Genomic DNA, 22,217 nt, shown 5'->3' with positions numbered 1-22,217 from the left:
TCCATTTTGAAGATACAATGACAGTTGCTTTTTTTTTTCAAGATTTCATTGGATTTTTCTTAAACCAGAACCCAAATCTAGCTTTGAAAACAAAAGTAGCCTCAAAACACAAGACCGATTATTCCCTCAAAGATCATCTCCATTTCTCCTCTTTGTACTGACAGAATGTGGCCCTTTCCAAATTATCCATTGTGTTGGAAAACTGTACGGCAGGGGAGACACTTAGTTTTTTTGTTGTTGTTTTTTAAAAAGCTTATTAGCCTGTCTTGAATAATTCTACCACTTCTGATGACACCAAAGCTTGAAGAAATATAAGGTAAGATATGTTATGAATTTTATTCCACTGAACAATATTGAATAAACCAATATTGAATATATAGTTGAATTATATGAAAATTTGATTGTCACTTTTTTTTTGTCCTTTTACACTTTTAAAAATACACTTTTTGCTCTCTTCACAAATAAAATCAATGCTCCATGTGGAAGACTTGGAAAGACAGAAAACAAAGGAGAAAAATAATTCGTATTTCTTTCTCCCAAAAGTTTTCAGGCTTATTATATTTCCATGTTCTTTGTCCTTTTTCCTCTCTCTCTCCCTGCCTTCCTATTTCCTTCCATCCTGCTGGCCCCATGAAGTATCCATAGTTATTGTTTCTGTCTTACCTTCAGCACCACACTACGAAAACTATTTCCACAAAAAATGTGCATCCCTTCTTCATAAGTTTTTAAGATAAATGTTACAATGAAACAGACTGTGCAATTTGATGAGATTTACAAATGTGTACAACCATGCAACCTACATTAAAATCCAGATATGGAACTGTCTCACCTTCCAGTTAATTCCCAACACTAACCCCAAGATAACTAATGTTTAGTTTTTTCTGTTCTTGAGTTTGCTTAAATGGAATCATACAGTGTGTAGTGCTTTTGATTTGGCTTCTTTTGCTCAACATAATGCTTTTGAGATTTGTTCATGTTGTTGCACAAAGTAGTTCAATCTTTTTTTATTGCTGAGTAGAATTTTATTGTATGACTATTCCACAATTTGGCTATGTTATCTGTTCTCCTGTTGATGAACGTCTGAGTTATTTCCAGTTTTTGTCTATTTTGAGTGAAGCTGCTGGAAACATTCTAGTATAAGTCTCTTATGGATATATGCGTGATTTTCAGTGGTCACACAGTATACCACTGAATTTGTATGTTGTAAATACTTAACTAAACCTGAGTGTTGCTCAGTAAATTATTTTCTGTTTTAACAATCAGAAAGAATGCTATCTTGTAAATCTGTATGAGCTTTATATTATTCTTTTTAAAATAAATAAAATAGAGATAACATAAAATTTACCAGTTTAACCATTTTAAGTGTACAGTCCAGTGGCATTAAGTACACTGTGCAACCATCACCACTATCCATCTCCAGAACTTTCTTGTCATCCCAAATAGAAACTCTACACTCATTAAAAACTCCCATTCACACCTCCCTCTAGCCCCCGCTAACTACTATTTTATTTTCTGTCACTATGAATTTGACTATTCTAGGTACCTCACAAAAGTGGAATTGTACAAAGTTTGTCTCTTTTTGTCTGGCTTATTTCACTTAGCATAATGTTTTTATTATTCACCTATTTTATAACATGTTTCAGAATTTCATTCTAACTTAATACTCAATATATGCATACAGTAATTTTGTTTATCCATTTGTCTGTTGATAGACAGTTGTGTTGATTCTACTTTTTGACTATCATGAATATTGCTGCTATGAACTTGGATGTACAAATATCTCTTCAAATCTCTGCTTTCAATTCTTTTGGGTCTTTATCTAGAAGTAGAATTGCTGGATCATATGGTATTTTGTTTAATTTTTTTGAGAAGCCTTCATATTGTTCTCCATAGTGGCTACACAATCACATTCTCACTCCATGAAATGCATGAGGATTCCAATTTCTTCACTTCCTCACCAACACTTACTATTTTACATTTAGTTTTTTTTTCTGATAATCATAATGGGTGTGAAGTGGCATCTCATCATGATTTTGGCGTTGTGAATTTTTGTGCCTAACTTTGAATATATTCCTGATTATGTGTTTAGGCAACATTTCTAGAAATATGGTGTGTCCAAAGTGATGTCCATTACAGTCCCATAATATGCAGAGCCACATTTCATTCCAGAAAGGGTATGCTACTTTATTCCATCAGCAGTGATATGAATTCTTTTTAGCTTGGTATTTCCTTTCTTTTTTAGACAAGTATAAACTATTCTAAACCATTTTCTTGTTGGTTTCCAATATCTGGGTATTTTGCCTTCATTGTGGCAATCATCCAGTTACTAGGAAATATTTTCATATTTTGCTTACTGGTGATCACCAATGTTTGTGCTAATGGCCATTAATTAACTATTATCTATGAAAAACTTGAAATTTTCTCATCAAGTAACTTTTTTTTTTTTTGACAGAGTCTTGCTATGTCATTCAGGCTAGAGTGTAGCAGCATGATCTTGGCTCACTGCAACATCTGCTTCCTGGATTCAAGTGATTCTCCTACCTCAGCCTCCTGAGTAGCTGTGATTATAGGTGCCTGCCACCACGCCTGGCTAATTTTTGTATTTTTAGTAGAGACGAGGGTCTCGTCATGTTGGCCAGGTTGGTCTCGAACGCCTGACCTCAGGTGATCCACCCACCTCAGTCTCCCAAAGTGCTGGCTATCTGTTAACTATTATACAACAATAATTTGTAGATTGTGCTTTCCTTGTTTCCCTGTTCTCCATATAGTACTTTGTCTTCTTAAGGGATCTTGTTGTGGTCTGAATGTTTGTGTACCTCAAACTCCTATGTTCAAATTCTAATCCTCTAGATGATTGTATCAGAAGGTGGGGACTTTTAAAGGTGATTAGGTCTTGAGGCAGAGCCCTCATAAATGTATTAGTGCCCTTATAAAAGAGACCCCTGAGACATTCCTCACCCCTTCCATCATGTGAGGACACACTGAGAAGATCCCATCTATGAACCAAGAAATGATTCCCCACCAGACACCAAAGTTTCTGGCACCTTAATCTTGAACTTCCCAGCCACAAGAACTGTGAGCAATGAACTTCTCTTGCTTATAAGATGCCCAGTTTATGGTATTAGGTTATAGCAGTCCAAACAGACTAAGACAGATCTTCATAAATTATAGTAACAATAATTATTTATTGTATTTGCACACTGTTTTAACTATTTATGCACCATATTATTTAAACTCTTTCACACACATTATATTTCTAGAGTCTCAAAACATCCTTTCTAGGAAGGTAGGAAACGTACTATTATTATTATAGGTGAAGAGAGAGATGCAGAGAAGTTAACTGTGAGGCCAGCAAGCTAGTTAGTGACAGAGGCAGAAGTAGAGGCTGACTCTTCCAACTCCTATTTAAAGCTCTTTCTTGGATACTATACAACCTTCCATAAATATATAAAAGGAATCTTTTTTAAAAACACCATATGTATAACATTTAACATAAAATAAGTGAGCTCAAATAGAATTTGCCACTTTGTCAGGCTCAACACACATAATTTTGATATGATGCCAGAATCTAATGAGGATAGGCATATAATTTCATCATTACACTGAAAATAGACATTTTGAAGCAAGCACAGTGGACAAATTAGCTCATCATGGACAGATGATAGTTGTTATTTTCAATTACTTCATGAGAATTTTTCTCAATAATGTTGTACAGTTGCAACTGTCTCATCTTATTTGGCGTCCAGTAAGACATGTGGCCTCTAGGGCAGGAAAAAAATCTCTGTGATGCTTTCTTAGTCACAGAAAACTTATTAACATGAAAGGTGTCATACCTTTAGAAACTAAAATGTGAGGTTAAAAATTAGAATCAAAATTTCAAAACATTTTTAAAATCAAAAATTTTGAAATGATCACAGCTGAACAAAAGGTAAGAATCTTCCAAACTCTGAGCCTAGCTTCCTTCTGTAGGAATCACATTCCTGTGCAGGTGTCGGCCGACTCAGTTTTGACTTTATACTTGGAAGCCCTGCAGAGGTAAATAAATTCCTAGCTCATGGCTGTCAAACATATTAAATCAATTTTTAAAAAGGAAGTCTTTATGGAATTCCAGTGTAGGAAATTGAGAAAAGTGGAGCAACGCTGGTTAAAATAGAGAATTAAAGCAAAGAGAGGAGGCTGTGTCCCTATGTGCCTCAAGAGTTACATTATTTCATATCATTGAGTTTTTGCTATGCTTGGTGATGGGGACCTAGCGAAGGACAAAAGTAACAAGGTCCCTGCTTTCATGAAACTTACAATCAGTCAGTCTAGTAGAGGAGACAGATAATCAAATTATCATGACATCAAGCATAAAACTACAACTTTGACGCTTATGCACAGAAGATGTGCATAAATTATAATGAAGAACATGGTCTAGTTGAAGAGGTCAGGGAAGTCTTCTCCAAGGAGGTGGTGCTTGTGCTTGGAGCTGAAAGATGAAAAAACGTTTACTGAGTGAAAAGAGGAATTAAGAATATGCTAAGAAGGGGGAAATTTACGTTATGAGAAAAGGCCTGTACCCAGAGGTAAAGAAGAGGAAATGAAAAATTAAAAAGTGGGCCTGGGCCAGTCACCATGGTTCACACCCGTAATCCCAGCAATTTGGGAGGGCCAACACGGGAGGATTGCTTGAGCTTAGGAATTGAAGATCAGCCTGGGCAACATGGCGAAACTCCATCTCTACAAAAAATACAAAAATCAGCTAAATGTAGTGGTGCGTGCCTGTAGTCCCCAGCTTCTTGGGAGACTGAGGCTGAAGTGGGAGGATTTCCTTGGGAGTGGGGGGTGCGAGGCTGCAGTGAGCCAAAGTCCTGCCACTGCACTCCAGCCTTGGTGACAGAGTGGCACACCTTGTCTCAAAAAAAAAAAAAAAAAAAAAAAAAAAAAAAAAAAAAAAAAGGGAAAGAGAGAAGGAAGGAAGAAGAAAGGAAGGAAGGAAGGAAGGGCCTGTATGTGGGGAAAAGAAAGGAATATATAGCCCAATAGAAGGTGAGGCTAGAGGGACAGGTACAGCTGAGCTATGTAAAGAGATGACTGCCTATGTTAAGGAGTTTTGTCCTTGTCATAAGAACAACAGGAGGGGGCCAGGCGCAGTGGCTCACACCTGTAATCCCAGCCCTTTGGGAGGCCAAGGCAGGCGGATCACGAGGTCAGGAGATCAAGACCATCCTGGCTAACACAATGAAACCCCGTCTCTACTAAAAATACAAAAACTTAGCCAGGTGTGGTGGTGGGCACCTGTAGTCCCAGCTACACGGGAGGCTGAGGCAGGAGAATGCCGTGAACCCGGGAGGTGGAGCGTGCAGTGAGCCAAGATTGTGCCATTGCACTCCAGCCTGGGTGATAGAGTGAGACTCTGACTCAAAAAAAAAAAAAAAAAAAAAAAAGAACAACGGGAGGTTAGTGAGAATCAGTGGCATGGCTCAGTGTGCGTTTTGAGAGCATCACTCTCCTGTGGTATATAGAGCACTCTGGGAAGGGGCTGACAATGGATGGGAGTAGACAAGTCAGTAGACTAGTGCTGTGATCCAGGCAAAAGAAGAAGAGGGGAAGAGTGGATGGATTATGCTTGTTTAGGAAGTAAAATTTGCAGGACTGGGAGGATATTAAGGGAGAGTCATGAGAGGGAGGAAGATGTTAAATGCAGGATTTTGGCTGGTGTAATAGATAATGCAACTGATGGGGGATAATTCCTTTAGAGCAGGGGCCAACAAACTATGGCAGATCCTGCCTCCTGCCTGTTTCTGAAATCCAGTTTTATTGGAACACAGCCATGCTCATTTGTTTATGTAGTGAGTATGGCTACTTTTGTGCTATAAATGCAGAGCTGAGTAGTTGCAACAGAGCCTGGCTCACAAAGCCTAAAAAATTTATTATCTATGTCTTTACATAAAAAGTTTGCTGACTTGGGCCCTAGAGAGAATGTGTGTGTGTGTGTGTGTGTGTGTGTGTGTGTGTGTGTGTGTGTATAATACACATATTTATTTGATCCTTGTGGTAGGCCATTCTTGCATTGTTATAAAGGAATACCTGAGACTGGTTAATTTATAGAGAAAAGAGGTTTAATTAGCTCACAGTTCTGCAGGCTGTATGGGAAGCATAGTGCTGGCATCTGCTTCTAGGGAGGCCTCAGGAAACTTATAATCATGGTGGAAGGCGAGAGGGAACAGGCATCTCACATGGTGGGAAAGGGAGCAAGAGAGAGTGGGAAGTAGATGCCACAACCAGATGTCGGGGGGACTAACTCACTATCACGAAGACAGTACCAAGCCATGAGGAATCCACACCCATGACCCAAACACCTCCCTTCAGGTCCCACCTCCAACACTGAGGATTACATTTCAATGTGAGATTTGCGCAAGGACACATATCCAAATTGTATCAACCCTTGAACAACACAGATTTGCTGTGTGTGTGACATTTGATATGTCAAGACCAGCCTCTCCTTTTCTTCCTCCTCCTCGGCCTACTCAATGCAAAGATGACAAGGATGAGGACCTTTATGATCATCTACCTCCACCTAATGAATAGTAAACAATTTTATCTTCCTTATAATCTTCTTAATAACATTTTCTTTTCTCTAGCTTGCTTTATTGTAAGAATACAGTATATAATACATATACGAAATACAAGTTAATTGACTGTTTATGTCTTTGGTAGGCTTCTGATCAATAGTAGGCTATGAGCAGTTACGTTTTTGTGGAGTCAAAACTTACATGTGGATTTTCACTTGCATAGGGGGTTGGTGCCCCTAACCTCCGTGTTGCTTAAGTATCAACTGTGTGTGTGTGTGTGTGTGTGTGTGTGTGTGTATGTGTGTGTGTCTGTGTGAAAAAACATGAGATTGGGAGATAATGAGTTTGGTTTTGTTTGTATGCGTTTGAAGTGCTCTGAGAAAGCCAAGGGAAGAAGTGAAGTAGGCAGTTACATATAGGACTTCAGAGGTGTTATCAATGTAGGAGTCAACTGTGTGAAGGTTGAAACGGTCGTAGTGAGTATGGATTAGACCACATAGGGGGAGATTAGAGTGAGAAAAAGAAGATGGCTAGGACAGAGCCTGGAGAAAGTTCATCATTTAAGAACCAGACAGAATAGTGATCAGAGAAAGTTTGAGGCCAAAGAATGTGGCATTATGGAAGTCAAATACATTTATTTCCTAGGGCTGCAGCACCACAATACCACAACTTAGTGACTTAAAACAGAAATTTATTCCCACACAGTTCAGGAAGACAGAAGTCTGAAATCAAGTTGTCAGTAGGATTGGTTCCTTCTTGGGAGCTCATAAGGAGAATGTGAGTGCATTCCATGTCGGTTTTAGCTACTGGTAATGCCATCAATCCTTGGCATTCTTTGGCTTATAGATACATCACTCCAATCTCTATGTCTATTGTCACATAGAGTTTTCCCTATATTCTCTGTCCCTGTGTTTCTTCTCTTCTTCTGATAAGGTCACTAGTCATATGGGATTAAGGACCCACCCTTCTTCAGTGTGACCTTGTCCTAACTAATTGCATCTGAAATTACCCTATTTCCAAATAAGGTCATATTCTGAGGCCCCTGAAAAGGACATGATTTTGGGAAGACACTATTCAACCCACTACATTGGAGGAAAAGATAATTTCTAAGAGGAAGCAGTGTGAACAGCATCTGATGCTGTGGAGATGTTCAGAGAATGGTTTTAAACTCATCCTGATTTATTGGATACCCAAAGATAGAATTTAAGCAGGTTATACTTGCATCTGAATGTGCAGATTCCCTTCCTGTTTCCAGTCATCTGCAGTTTTATCGATGACTTGCATTGGAGAGCCTGTCTTTATTTTTGAGACATGCCCCAGTTGGTGTCCCTCATGTGGCACAGGGGTCTTGGCTCTGGAGCAATGTGAGAGTAGACATGCCACCTTTGGAATTTCTCTTTTTGATCTCTGCAACCACTTGATTTCCCATGGAGATCTTTCCTTAAGTAATATCCAAGCCTGTTCCTATTTAGAGTGCACAAGGGCTAATGGGATCACTAGCTGAGGTGAAATGGTTGCAGATGGTAATGTGAAGACTAATTTATTTTCAGAGGCTTTTAGGAATTCATGTACTTTTAATGATAGCTTACTATAACCACAAATCCCTCATTTTCATTTTTTAAAGGGAGAGGATATTGCCCATTATTAACAACACAGGAAGACAGAGTAGGCAGCTAATTGACCCAGCTAAGCTAACACAATTGTGGCGGGGTTATGAAAGCTGAAGAGCTTTACTACGCTCCTAGGACTTTTGTCTCATTTTTTATATTGACTTCTCTGACCTCTCTACAAGCCATTTTTACCTGCTCGTCTCTCTTCCTCAGTCATGCTTCCATCTGGCAGACCCACAGCGAGGTCTGTTGGGTAGTGTTTTCTGTGATCCTTTCTTTTTTTTTTATCAAAAAGCTGAAGCTGCCTGTGCCCCTGCCAATAGGATGGTGACTTTTTCTTGGAAAGGGCAAAAAGGGGCGGGATTACATCCCGTCCATCACTCTGCTCTGGGGTCCTATTATCTGCTGCTTCTTAAGCCAAAAGGTAGGAATGACATATTGCCTGACACTAGCCTGGGAGAGAGAAGGATGGGAATAGAAATTATATATATATATATATATATATATATATATATATATATATATATATATTTCTTGACATGAAAGGAAAAAATAAGGTCTTAAATAGACAGAAATTGTTAATTCCAGGAGAGAATATGTTAATTCCTTCCCTGGTGTTTGAAGAGAGGTGGATGGCTGATACCATAGATCTATAAATTCATAAAGGCCAGAGGCCTCCCAGACAGTCTGGCAGGGCTGGAGTTCTCCTTTGCTGATTGCTTCTACTCCTTCTGCTCCCATCTCTTCTGATACTGGACTCTTGGTCCTGCTCCCCAGATTTAGGTCTGTCTCTAATGAGTTGTAGGCTTATACTTAGTCTTTCCAGGTCTTGAAGCTTGAGTTTTTTGGAGGGATTTTAACAAGGGTTGCACTCTTGGCTGTTATCCATGGCTCTATACTGCCTCACACTCCATCCATCCCACCCAAGAAAGCCCGATTGCTGACAACAGGGTAACAGTCGGGGTCTGAAACCTAGAGATCTTCATGGTTTAGGAAATGGCACATAATCATTCATGGTGGGAAACTTGTGGATTTTGAAGTCAGGCCCACCCAAGATGAAATGTCGAGCTGTGATCACTTTTATTTTTACTTTAAAAAAATTCCACTAAGTACATTCTAAAAACAATACAACAATGTTTATATATAAAATATACATGAAAAAACATGGGCTGAGGAACATGTATACAATGGAGGATCGTTATTGCCCTGAGGTGAATCTGGAAACCAGGTAGTACTAGGCAGGGAACAAAGGAAACTTCAGGTTTTTCAGTAATGACTTAGGTCTTTTCTGTTTTTAAAAAAATCTGAAGCTATTAGGGCAAAATTTCACATTATAAAAAATTCTGATCTTGGGTTATGTTATTCTCTCTATTTTTCTCCATTTATCATCCTTTCATAAGTTTGTTTGCCATTTTTATTTTTTATAGGAATTGTTTGTTCATAATTGCCTTCTGTTTTTCCATTGGGCTGTTTATCCTTTCCACATTGCTTTGAAGTTACTTATATTAGTTGAATATGTGTATTGTAGCATCTGTCTATGGTTTATCATTGCCTTTTCTTTTTTGAGTCTTTTGACAGGCAGTGAGTAATAGAAGAGATAACAGAAAATGACTTAATAAAACTTTTCCTTTATGCCTTGAGCTTTTGTGTACTGCTTAAAATTCCTTCTTACCTTAAGTTCATAATGTTTGCTATTTTCATATGTTTTCTTCTGATAGAATTAAAGTTTTGTTTTTCCTATAAGTCTCTAATCGGTCTGGAATTAATATTTTTTTGGCATGAGTAATTTACAGATTTAGTTTAATTTTTTTCTATTTGGAAGTCCAACTGTCCTAAAACTATTTAATGTTTGGTTACAGAAACACTGTTGATTTTGTATCCAAAATCACGCTGAATTCTCATACATTTTAATAACCATAGATTTTACTCAATTTTCCATGTAAATTAACCCCTAGTGCTGCAAATAGTGATAATTTTGTCTATTAGTAAGCCTTATATACCTTATTTCTTTCTCTTGCCTTATTATAATGTCAGAATCTCTAGTACAATGTTAAATAGTAGTGAAGACAATGGGCATCCATATCTCATTCTTGACATTAAAATAAAAATGTTTTCAAACTTTTACTACTAAGTAGAAGTTTGCTATAGGCTTTTGTTAGATATTCTTTTATCAGGTTAAAGAAGTTCCCTTCTATTTCTAGTTTGCTGCAAATATATTTTTCAAAAATTATAAATGAATGGGACAAAATTATGTCATTTTTTCTCATATAGCAGTTCTGAGGTGAATGTTTTAAACTGGTTGTTTGAACCGGCTGCTCCTTGAGGTCATTGAGGAGCCCAAATAACTGCTTTACCTTTCCTTAGACCACTGTTCTCATTGGGGGAGCAGAGAAGAAAGACTTGGAGGAAGCATGAAGATCTGAAGACGCAGGCCCCAAAGTGGCATACAAAGATACTATTCTCATTCCACTGGGGAGAAATTAGTCATAGGGTTACACGTAACTGTAAAGGAGGCCAGAAATTGTAGTGCACAACCATCCCTGCCTAAAATATATATCTTATTTATTTCTAAAAACTCTCTATTTCTAGTTATTTTTACTAACATCATTGCTTATTTGTGTTTATCAGAGATAGGAAAAAACCAAAGTGTTTCTGTCACCAGATGTGTAGGGGCTGTTTCCCCAGACACCAACCAATTCTTTAGCAGGTCTTAGCTGGGCATCCTTTAATTCAAGTCAGTTATGACACCACACACCCAGAAATAGCATTAGGTCCCACGGGTTGAGTTCATTTCCATGACTGGGCCCCTCCAGATGCCAACCACAAGCCCTCAGTTGTGATCTGTGCTTCTGACCAACCAGCTGTAAATCAGGGTTTCCACAATCTCCTTCCTCAGGTTGCATTAATTTGCTAGAGGGCCTCAAAGAACTTAGGGAGACATTTTACTTATGTTTGCTGGCTTATTAATAAAGACTATAATAAAGTATAAAGATAAGCAGAGATACATTGAGTGAGTCTGGAAGGGTCCTGAGAGCAGGCATTTCTATTCCCATGGAGTTGGGATGTGCAATCCTCCCAGTCCATGGATGTGTTTACCAACCTGGAGGCTGTCTGAACCCCACAGTGCAGGATTAATCACATAGGCATTTTCAATTATTAACTATTTACACTCCCTCGCTTCTTTCTGGAGAATGAGAGGGTGGGACCAAAAGCTCCAAGCTTATAATCATTGCTTGGTCTTTCTAGTGACCAGCCCTCAGCAAGGTGCCCACCAAGAGTCACCTCATTACAACAAAAGATGTTCTTATCATCCAGGAAATTAAGAGCTCTGTGTCAGATGCTCCTATCACTCAGGCAATTACAAAGACCTTAGGAGATCTGTGTTAGGAATCAAGGTAAAAGACCAAACATTAGAATAAAAGATTCTCCTAGCATCCCTGTCTACAAGGGTATTAGGAAGTCTGTCTCAGGTACTGGGGCAGAGACGAAGTATTAAAACACTACAGGTATGATGACTCACACTTGTAATCCCAGCACTTTGGGAGGCCAAGGCGTGTGCATCACTTGAGGTCAGGAGTTTGAGACCAGCCTGACCAACATGGCGAAACCCCGTCTCCATCACAATACAAAAATTAGCCGGGCATGGTGGCATGGGCCTGTAGTCCCAGCTACTTGGGAGGCTGAGGCAAGAGAATCACTTGAACCCGGGAGGCAGAGGTTGCAGCGTCCCGAGATCGCGCCATTGCACTCCAGCCTGGGAGACAGGACAAGACTCCATCCCAAAAAATAAAAATAAAAAAATAAAAAAAGATTCTCCAGCACTGTTATAACTCAGGAAATCTTACAAGGGCTTTAGGAACTCTGTGTCAGGGACTGGAGGACTGGAGACAGAGACCTATATATATACATATATGTTTCTTACAATTTTATTGCTATTTTCTTCATATATATATATATATATATATACACACACACACACACACACACACACACATGGAGAGAAAGAGAGAGAGAGAATCTCGCTGTGTTGCCCAGGCTAGAATACAGTGTCACAGTCACAGCTCACTGCAGCCTCAACCTCTTGGGCTCAAGCAATCATCCCACCTCAGCCTCCCAAGTAGCTAGGACTATAAGCATGCACCAACAGGCCCATCTATTTTTTAAAAAAATGTTGTAGAGATGAGGTCTAACTGTATTGCCAGGCTGGTCTCAAACTCTTGGACACAAGCAATTCTCCTACCTCAGTCTCCTAAAGTGTTGGAATTACAGGCATGAGCCACCATGTTCAGCTTCATTACTGTTTTTTTCTCGATCAGTTGATAAAGTTTGTTTTCTTTTTTCCCTTATAAACTCTGACATTAGTGAAAAAACTGACAAAAATCCAAATGAAGCCTGGAGTTTAGTTAATAGTAATACATACCAAGGTTGAATTCTCAGTTTTGAAAACTGAATCGTAATAGTGTTAGATGCTCACATTAGGAAAAACTGGTTGAGGTACATTTTATCTCTGCAACTTTTATCTCTGCAACTTTTCTCTAAAGCTAAAATTATTCCAAAATAAAAACACTGTTTTAAAAAAGCCTTCAGTTTTGTTGATCATTACTACTCTGATCTTGTTTTCTTTTTCATTGATTTTTGCCTCTCTTGGTAGCACTTCCTTCTTTCTAATTGCTTTGGGCCTAGTCTGTGTTTCTAACTGTTAAGTTTAAAGGGGTGTGTCATGTTGCCTAGAGGCTGCTACTTGAGCCACATGAACTGTCTCAAATCACGTAATATCTCTTAACCTGTTACTCCCTCTTTATATGAGTACCTATAAAATAAGGTAATAATGCCTTTCTTCTAAAGTGGATACAAGGGTTAAATGAAAGCACACATTTAAAACACTCATAACATAGTAAGCTGTTAATAAATAATTGTTGCAATCATCATCATCATCATCATTCTTACAAGGAGAATCCATGATAAAGTGTTTTGGGTGTTTTGAACACATACAATGAAATTTGATGGGATTAATTTTTGGGTAATACTAGTTATATTACCTACATGAACAAATTTTTCATATTTTATTCACAATTCTTGTGTCATAAAATTCCTTAGAATGCTAATCAAAACTGATGATGAGTTATGTGGAGGGATGAAGAAATATGCAGGAAAAAAATAAGTAAAGGAATTGTAATTGCTTTTGGTCTTGTATGTTGTATTGGACATTCTCTACTTGTCTTCCATCCCATGCTTCACCCTTCTACACTTCTACATCTTGTTCTGCCTCCTGGGAAGCTAATCCCTATGGACTGAGTCAACCGGATTCCCTTATTTTTTCCCGAAGAGAGATGTCAGTAGCAGATTGGAAAGTGAGAAGAAGGAACATGTAGAGTATTTTTTTCCCCTGGCTCCTCTGCTGAAGACCACAGCTCCTTTCAGGTAGCTCTCCTTACAATTACTGCTATAGATGTCTCCAAATTCAGGTAACCTATTTTTTCCTTATTTCCTCTCCACCGGCCCTTTAGACCTAAGAATGATAACATCCTAGAGGTTGCTAGTATTGGGATATTTCATCCTTTCTTTCAGGTTTCTCTTAACCTTGCCAACACCTTTATGTTGAAATTATGAGATCGCCCCTTCACTAAACTCTTCTCAGTTAACCTGTTTAAGTGTGCTACCAATCTTATCACTAATGCATGTTTTTCCACCATTTACAATTTAATTTGCCACCACAGCTGAATTTTGAAAACTGTTGTTAAAAATGGCACCCAAGGTCCAGAGGAAATTAGTCCAATATACTTACCAGCAATTCCAAACATTAATAAATGAAAGCACTGAAGTGATGACTGCCCACACTCATCTATAGATATATTGCCTTTTTTTTTTTTTACTACTATTTCAATGCCTATTCCAGGATAATACAGGGTACATGAAGACATAATTTAAATAGTCAACATTTTCAAGCATTTGCTATATTCCAGGCATCCTTCTAAGCTATTTTAATCATTGAAATTGCCTCATGAGGTAGTTGTCACTAGTATCCGTTCTGTTTTATAGATGAGAAAACTGAGATGTAGAAAAGTTAAGAAATTTGTTTAGGATCACATGATAAGCAAGTGGTCAGGATGTGATTTCAACCCAAACACTTGTATTCCCACACCAGCACTTGGAACCATTGAGTTGCAATTGGCCCAACAATGTAGTTATGAGATGACTTTCAAGCCAATTTCAAAAGGTGCCAGTCAGAGTTTCAGCATGAAATAGATGGCATACTGAAAACTGGCTAATTGAGGAGTATTTCATAAAGATCACATTACAGGGTTTAGGGAGACCAACAAGGGATGGTGCAATGCCTCAGGGCTAGAAATAGTGAGGAAATGTTACCATACCTAGTCCTAAAAGGACAAGAGGAGGAAATGAATGGTTATTGGAACCTGAAATAGTTACTAGCTGTTGCTTTAGCTATAAGAGAAGGCTGCCAAGCAAGAGCTACGGCGTTTGACTGAAAAATGCAGCCAATATTGCCATGACCATGCAATGAAGGAGCCAGGAGAAGAAATACTTCCCTCTCATTTCCCTTCCATCTACCTATCTCCTGCTGATCTCTCTTACTGTTCAAACCCACTGTAAGCCAGAGAGCCAGGAGCCCAAATGACATAATCTATAAAGCTTTCCCTCCCAGGGGCCAGGGGCCAGGGGCCAGTGCAGGGTGGGGAATAATATAGAGGGGAAACAGAAAATACCCAGTAGAGTGAATTTTTCTAATTAAGGAAATATTTTTGCTCCTGGAATAGTTTTATACAAGACTGAATTCTAAAACAAAATGATCATATTCAACAAGGTGTTAACAAAGATTCCTTCTCCTCTTTATTTTCACTGCTTTTGAAAACGAGTTAAGCTTTTGTAAATATCCACATATACTGTTTGTTTAGTTAAGTCTCTGTGGCAAAACTATTTATATGTCTGTGAGTCTGTAGATATAACTCAGTGGATGGAAGCCACAGTTTGGTCTACTATCAACTCAGGAATAGTGATTCACCTTTAGGCTACTGTATAGCATTGTCACCATACATAAAGAAGTGCTATAGGCTACAATAATTTAAAGCCATTCACGTCTTTAACCCTGGAGATTGGTAGATCCAATTATATAAGTTTTCTAAAACTTCAGCAACTGTCTGAACTTTCTGGATTATCTGTTTTAACTTCTCACTCATGGAGGGAATACTCTCCGTAAGAAAATTCTAAAGGATCATTTTCCAATCTATAAATCAATTTTCCAATCCATGAAACCACAAATCAAGGAGACAGAATTTCTTGAAATTCTATAACACTACTGATCTGCGATTCTCACCTTTTTCAGATGGGTTTTTTCTCCCTCTCCCATTATTTTTTCTACCATATCCTACTTTGCACCAATACTTAATTTTTAAAATTTTTCTTTAAGTTATCTATTTTTTTCAATAAACAGCAGTCAGACTACAGCAATGTGGAATGGAAGAGTGAATTAAAACTCTGTTCATCTATCTAAGCATTTTTCAGAGAAAGAGAAAAAAAGTTAATATCTTATGCTTGGTGCAAGTTAGCATATTTACACGGAAAGGCTTATGTGTATATCAGGGGCTGTGTATGATTTGTTTCATTTGAATCACACAATAAGGTAGATACTAACATGTCCATTTTTACAGGCATGAACATTAAATAATTTCCTATGAATAGACAGCTAGACCCAAGCCCTAACTCTGTCACTTCAACCAGTGTTTCTCAAGGAAGTAAAGAGAAAGAAGGAAAAATGCCTCTGGAGGGGATGCTTGAAAATATTTGTGGGCATTTTTTTTTTAATGTTACAATAATTGGGGAATGCTATTGGTGGCCAAGGGCAGCCTTAAGTATCCCGCAATGCTCTGGACAGTCTAACATAACAAAGAATTCATCTACACAATCATGCCCACTTAAGAAACACTGACCTATATCACTCTAAAATAAAATGGAAAAACACTGAAATTGTTTACGTTTTTGAGGTAAAAATTAGAATGTTCAAGCATTTATTATCTTATGAATTTTGATTATGTATCTATGTCTTTTAAAAAATGTGATGGGGTAAGAAGTTAGTTTTTTATAGAGAAATCTTATGGACACGGATGACAAAAGTGAAAGCTGAAGGAAAACTGTTATACTCCAAAGCAAATAGGAGATCATGTGACTGCAAAATCACATTCTGGAAGCCTCATTTTACATCATGGTTAAAATTGGTATGAGAAAGGAAAGAACTATTGTGTAGATTTACAGTATTTATTAGTGTTTCAGGCAATACTTCGTAAGCAGTTGAACTGGCTCTTGAAAAATGTTTCTGGGAAACCTTATTGTTAAGCTCATCTCTTCTTTCCCAGTGGATAAGTTATGCTTCAGCCATTGGCTCGTGTGCTTTTTTGTTCATGTCAGATAAAGTAAATTGCTGGGGAAGGGATGAACATTTTGAACTTGCTAAGAGGGCCTCCCTTTTGCTCTGATTATTTGAAGTGCAGACAAAGAGAGGGATCTTCTTCGATGATTCAGCCACCATAAATCTTCCCATTTTCAGGTCCTTCCTACTTCATGCCCATCTCCACACATGCAGGGGCTCTCTACCACAGTGATTTTAAATTTCTGTTCAGTGGCTACCACACATTTCCCTGGGTGTAGGGATTGGGCTGTAAATGAGGGGGAGAGGGAGTGTGGACTCCAGGCAGTCTAATTCCAGAGCACTAGAGTGTACACCAGGCTCAACTCTTGCTCTACCACTTATTAGTTATGCAGCCTTCAGGTAGTTACTTAGCTTCTCCATATGTAAACTGAAGAGAAAATAGTAGCACTTACATCATAGAGTTGTTGTGAAAATTAAATGAAATGATGAGAATAAAAGTATCTGACCCATAATAAATAGTCAATCAATGCAAACTATTAGTATTAATCATCTGACCCTATCTTGTCTCCCCAGCTTCAACTCCTTTACAATGCCTCACCGTATACAGTAGTTATATCAGATTAACTAGTTAGCATTTCCCAAATGTATTAGTCCGTTCTCATGCTGCTAATAAACACACACCCAACACTGGGTAGCTTCTAAAGGAAAGAGGTTTAATGGACTCACGTTCCACAGGGCTGGGGAGGCCTCAGGAAACTTCAGGAATCATAGCGGAAGAGGCAGCAAACATGCCCTTCTTCGCGTGGCTGCAGCAAGAAGTGCAGAGCAAAGAGGGAAAATCCCCTTATAAAACCATCAGATCTTGTGAGAACTCACTCACTATTATAAGAACAGCAGCATGAGGGTAACCGCCCCTATGATTCAATTACCTCCCACTGGGTCTCTCACAGAGACACGTGGAGATTATGGGAACTACAAGATGAGATTTGGGTGGAGACACAGTCAGACCATATCACCAAACTACCTTTCTGCTGTGCCTCGTGCTGCACTTCTTGTAAGAAATAGTACTCTTCTCTTTGGGCACAACCCCACTGTCTTTTTAAGTTCAGCTAAAATGTCCACCAGGTTCACTTATCAGAATGAACTGCACTATCTTGACTTCTGCGTTAGGCACAGAGCAAATACTCAGTCCCCAACTCCTCTTTTCTGACATAGCCTGACTTTGAGGCCTAATATGCCAAGCCCCAGGAAGGGTCATGCTTGCTTTATAGCAATTATTAGGTTGGTGCAAAAGTAATGCAGTTTATGCCATTAAAAGTAACGGCAACAATCTGTTTTTTGTGTTCCCAAACCCCATTGTACCTAAGAGGGCTCATGTGACTCATTTCTGGCCAATAGGATATAAGGGCAGAGCTGCTGGGACAATCTACCCAGAAACCTTTGCTTTCCTGTTAAAGGAACTGAAGTGGTTGCAGTGCTTCTCACACCTCCCTTTCCTCTTTCCTTCATTGGAGATGGTAACTCCATAGCAGCAGTGGCTGTCTGTGACAATGGGCTGTAAACACGAGGGAGAAGTCAGAACAATTGATGAGAGGTTGGCTCTAAGATGACTGAGTTGTTAACCAAGACTTGAAGCCACTTACCCTCATGTTATAAATATGTGAGAAGATCAGGCTTTGTGTTTTTAAACGGTTGAAAGTCAAGCTTTCTATTATTTGCAGCTAAATGCATTTCTACTTAAAGATAAGTAAAATTCCTTAAAAATCAACAGCTCAGATATTTTTCTGTTAATAAATATTACATATACTCATAGAAAATTTGTGAAGTACAGAAGGGTCTTTGGTAGGTTATTTTTCTAAATATTTTGGGTCTCTCGTTATAGGGGGAATATGGTTCCTCTCCAAGAACATAGGATTTGGCAGTGTGGCTTGTTTTGATCAATGAAATGTGAGAGAAGGGACATGTGCCACTTTCGAGAAAAAGCCTTTATTTTATTAAACCTCTGTTACAAGATTGCAGTATCCCAAATCGAGGCGTATCCTTCAGGCATGAATAAGAGAGAAGAGAATGTAGAGCTGTTATATCCAACCCCACAGTGGACATGAAGATGAGACAGAAATAAGATTTGGGATGATTTCTTTTTGAATCATAACTGAACCTAAGCTGACAGATTTAGAAGAAGAAGAAGGAGGAGGGGGAGGAGGAGGAGGGGAAAAAATGCTTAATTCCCCTAACAGGAAGCAAATACTATTAGCGATTTTCTTCTTTAAAAATTACTGTTAGTAATTCGGTTAATTTACTAAATTACTAATACAAGCCATTATTACTATTAGTACTAAATTATTATTAGTAATCTTATTGCATATTTAAAATATTTGAGATAGGCCATATTTTTCTCAAAAACCTATATAATTGTTTTCCCTTGCTATTAAAAATCTGTAGATTGTTCTTAATGATTACTTAATGTCTCATTGTTCAGAAACCCTTTTCACAGACCACAAAGAGGGCATTTGCTTTATTACTATTTGTGTGAACATGGAGTCCTCCCTAGAATTCCTTATTTATTTATGTAGTTAAGAACCCAGCAGAATACCCATATATAAGCTCTCAAAATTCTTCTTCAAAGGAAGCAAATAGGAAATGAACAAAAATCATAAAGTGGACAGGGACACAACAGGAGCCATGGAAAAAGTGTCAACAATACATACCACATTTTGCCTGGTTCCCTGTTTCTTTTTGGAGTTAATCATTTATAACTTCTGGGTCTATATTCCCATTATAGCCCATTTCTCACTACCTTGTGAATATTCATGAGAAGATTCCAGAGAACCAAGTGCTTAAAGGAAACTGTTTTTTGGCCATGTCATTCATTAAGTAATTTATTCATATATTTAGAATAAATGCCTATTATGTGCCAGGCCATGTTCTAGGTCTGGCAGATACAGTGGGGCATATGACAGGCAAGATCTCTGCTTTGTGGAACTTTGCATTCTGCTGGTGATGGAGGGGAAGCAGAAAACAAAGAAGCTAATAAATAAATGAATGAATAATTTGGTATAGAGATAAGTGTTATGAAGAGACTGAAACAGGGAGTCATGAGAGCAAATGGGGAAGTAGGAAGGGAGCGGTTGACTTTAGCTTGCGTGGTGAGGAAAGTCCTCTCTCAGTAGGTGACATTCAAGTTTTTGGCCTGCATGACAAGAAGTATGCAGCTACGTGAAGATGTAAGGGATAAGTGTGCCAAACAGGGAACAGCAGATTCACCCAAGAAAATAAAGAATAATGTGATGAGTGAGGAAAATAGGAAGAGATGAGCTGAGGTGGCCAAGGGTTCCCAGTTTGAAAGACCATGGTGAAGACTTTGGATTTATTCTTAGAGGAATGGAGAAGCCAGTGGAAGGATTTAAGCATTGGAGCAAAATCGGAGTACAGTCTGATTTATATTCTAAAATGTTCACTTGGTTGCTGCATGGAACATGGATTGTTGGGGGATAAGAATGGAAGCAGAGAGACTAGTTGGAACCATTGTCATTCTCCAGAGAAGGAACGATGGAGGCCTAGACTAGGGTGGTGGTGGTGAGATGGAGAACAATGAATGGGCTGGAAACATGTTTTGAAAGTAGAGCCAGCAGAACTTCCTGGTAGATTATACATGCGCTGGGTCTCCTTTGTGATTTGTGCAGTGTTACTGCATGTGGACACTGGTGTCAAATGTCTCTGCTGGAATCCTGGCTCTACCACTTACTAAAATTGGGCAAGTTATTAAACTGTTCTTCAGTTTCTGTATCTGTGAGAAACTTCATAGAGTTGAATAAATGAGTTAATGCATGTGAAATGTTTAGCACCTGGCCCACAGGCGGCATTTGATAAATTTTAGCTATTACCATCATCATCATCATTATTATTAAAACTGTGCACTCTATAGATTTTTTTATTCAGAAACAAGTGTACCTAAAGCACTTAGCTTTAAGTGGGTAGTTAACAGAGGACATGGAACAAGTAATGCAGGTGATTTATCTCAGGAGGCTCGTGTCTCTCAAAGGGATAACTTCTCCAATTTTTCTCTACACTGAATGGATGGAGACTTATTTTCCTATGCCAGTGATAAGTCAGTGTGGGATATAAAAGACTGTTCAGAATGAAGCATAATACTTTTTTTCATCTTTGGTAATTCCCCCTAAGATCTTCCTCTTTATTCCTGCACGTTATTCATCTGTAATATAAAGGAGATAATATGGAAATTAAAGTGCTAATTTCAGTTGTTATGGGAATCAGACCACAGTATGGGGATTAAGAAACAAAAGAACAGAAAACACACATACACACACACACACACACCACTTTCCCATAGAGGTTGCTTTGAGCCTGTGGATTTTTATGATAATTTTCACAGCATTGAGGGGAAAAAATCCCCTTTTATTGCTAAATTTCTTAACACCATAAAGTGTAGTGGCACTCACAGTAATTTGTGGTTCCATTCATGGGTTTCTTAACCAAAAGACTATGAGAAATGTTGGAGGCAAGGTATATACTTTGAAGTCTGTCTTATTGTTAGTTTTTTTCACTAATAGTATAAAGCTGCCGTATGTTGACTACTAAACATGTGGCAGACACTGTGCCAAGTTTCCCACATATCCCATCTTATTTAATTCTTACCATAACCCTGCAAGGTAAGAATTGTTATTCCCATTTTGGAGAAGATAAAACTGAGGCTTAAAGAAGTTAAGTAACTGGCTCAAAGTTACTCACAGTAGGTAGTGAAGCTGGGGACTTGAACCTAGAACCATTTCTAAATGCTATGCTCTTAACCACTGTGTTATAATACCTATACCTGCCAAATGTTTTATTGGACTTTATGTAAACTACATATGTGCTTTATATGAAATAAAAATCCATGAAAATAAAAATATGGCTTTTTAGAAGAGGAAAGGCAAACAGATTTACATATGATAATTCAGGTTGCATAGGATACCTCGTTTGTAACTCAGTTTTAGAATCACTATCTTAAATTGCTCACCCTGTGGTTTAAGCACAAATGTGTAAAACTTTCTTTCTTCTTTTTTCTAAGTTAAAAATCCTTGTCCTGCAGTTTGAAGACAAGTGGACAGGGGAAATAAACCTTGAAATATTAGATTCATGTATGGCTTGGTTTTGTCTTCCAATCACTGTTCTAATCACTTCTGACCATGAACCTTGTCAATTTGACATTTTGTTTATTTCAGAAAGAAATAATATAGGCTGAAGTCATAATGTCAGGAGAGTGTATAAAAATCCTCCCTACTCCACCTCATCTCAAGAAAAAGTGCAGTAGTGTTGCCTTTCACAGATTAACTCCTTCAGTTCATAAGAGGAAGATATCCTAGGTCTGCACTCTGCAAGATGGTAACATTAGCCTCACATAGCTATTGAAATATAGCTAATCTGAACTGAGATGTGCTCACAAGTGCAAAATACACACCATATTTTGAATACTTATGACAAAAAAACATAAAATATCTCAATCATTTGTATTTATTACATGTTGAAATGATAGATAAGACTTTAGAAACAGTGAGTCAAATAAAATAGATTATTAAAATTAATTTCACTTACTTCTTTTTCCGTTTTTAATGTGAATACTAAAGAAGTGAAAATTGCCCATGGAGCTCACATTATTTTTCTGCTTGATAG

At 38.1% G+C, this 22,217-nt stretch overlaps 1 long non-coding RNA gene across 1 annotated transcript in view; it reads right to left on the bottom strand.

Annotated features, from left to right (window-relative positions):
* Positions 1 to 20,476: 20,476 nt before the first annotated feature.
* Positions 20,477 to 22,217, bottom strand: part of LOC139357484 (uncharacterized) — an 81,465-nt gene continuing 79,724 nt past the window's right edge. Inside the window, exon 5 of the long non-coding RNA XR_011610722.1 lies at positions 20,477 to 20,760. This is a non-coding gene — a long non-coding RNA (uncharacterized lncRNA). The remainder of the gene's footprint in view (positions 20,761 to 22,217) is intronic.

This window comes from Macaca nemestrina, chromosome 12, assembly GCF_043159975.1.
Source record: "Macaca nemestrina isolate mMacNem1 chromosome 12, mMacNem.hap1, whole genome shotgun sequence".
NCBI classification, from domain to species: Eukaryota; Metazoa; Chordata; class Mammalia; order Primates; family Cercopithecidae; genus Macaca; species Macaca nemestrina.
This window is presented reverse-complemented; position numbering and strand designations above follow the sequence as displayed.